Source organism: Lipotes vexillifer, unplaced genomic scaffold (assembly GCF_000442215.2).
Source record: "Lipotes vexillifer unplaced genomic scaffold, Lipotes_vexillifer_v1.1 scaffold514, whole genome shotgun sequence".
In the NCBI taxonomy this organism is placed as follows: Eukaryota; Metazoa; Chordata; class Mammalia; order Artiodactyla; family Lipotidae; genus Lipotes; species Lipotes vexillifer.
The window spans coordinates 1,064,452-1,065,036 of record NW_006789975.1 but is presented as its reverse complement, the minus strand read 5'-3'; the positions used below and the strand labels follow the sequence as shown (position 1 = coordinate 1,065,036).

The following is a 585-nucleotide window of genomic DNA, read 5'->3' as shown; positions in this document are numbered from 1 at the left end:
GGAAAGAGCTGATATTATTTTGAAAGCAGTTTTTTTTTTTTTAAATCAAGCAAACAAGTTGACCAACCTATATTATAATTGCATACAGGGTTAAAATAAGTTAACATATCGTTTAATTTACTTGCTAAAAAACTTAATAATCACAGATCACATTCAAAGAAGTGTACATTTAAGACCACATAAAATATAATCTCCCCTAATACCCTTTGCTGATAGATCATATCTGATGCAGCGTGCTCAAATCTAAGCTAATATTTCAGGAATGACACCAATCAATAAATGGCATAGGCAGACAAAATGATCAAAGGGATAGAAAGAATTGGTATGGAGAAACACAGGGTGGATAATGAGACAGTAGTGTGGCAATAAATTTGGTCACGTCTGGATATAGTTCCCCAACCCTTCCAACCTCTTCATCTTCATGCTTATTCTACAAGACAGGGATAATATGAATAATAACCTAATTCGTTGTAATGCTTTAGACTCATCAGAGGTTAACAGTCTTTACGCAAAGAAACTTGTAGAGTAGATACTTAAACTATGATTATTTTATCTGTTATTGAATGAAGGGCTGCCCATTCCTGC

General features: G+C 33.7%; 1 protein-coding gene across 2 annotated transcripts in view; it reads right to left on the bottom strand.

The window, feature by feature from the left end:
* The window catches only part of NSD1 (nuclear receptor binding SET domain protein 1), a 130,390-nt gene that overhangs the window by 45,506 nt on the left and 84,299 nt on the right, over positions 1 to 585 (bottom strand). The gene's annotated exons all lie outside the window — the stretch shown is intronic.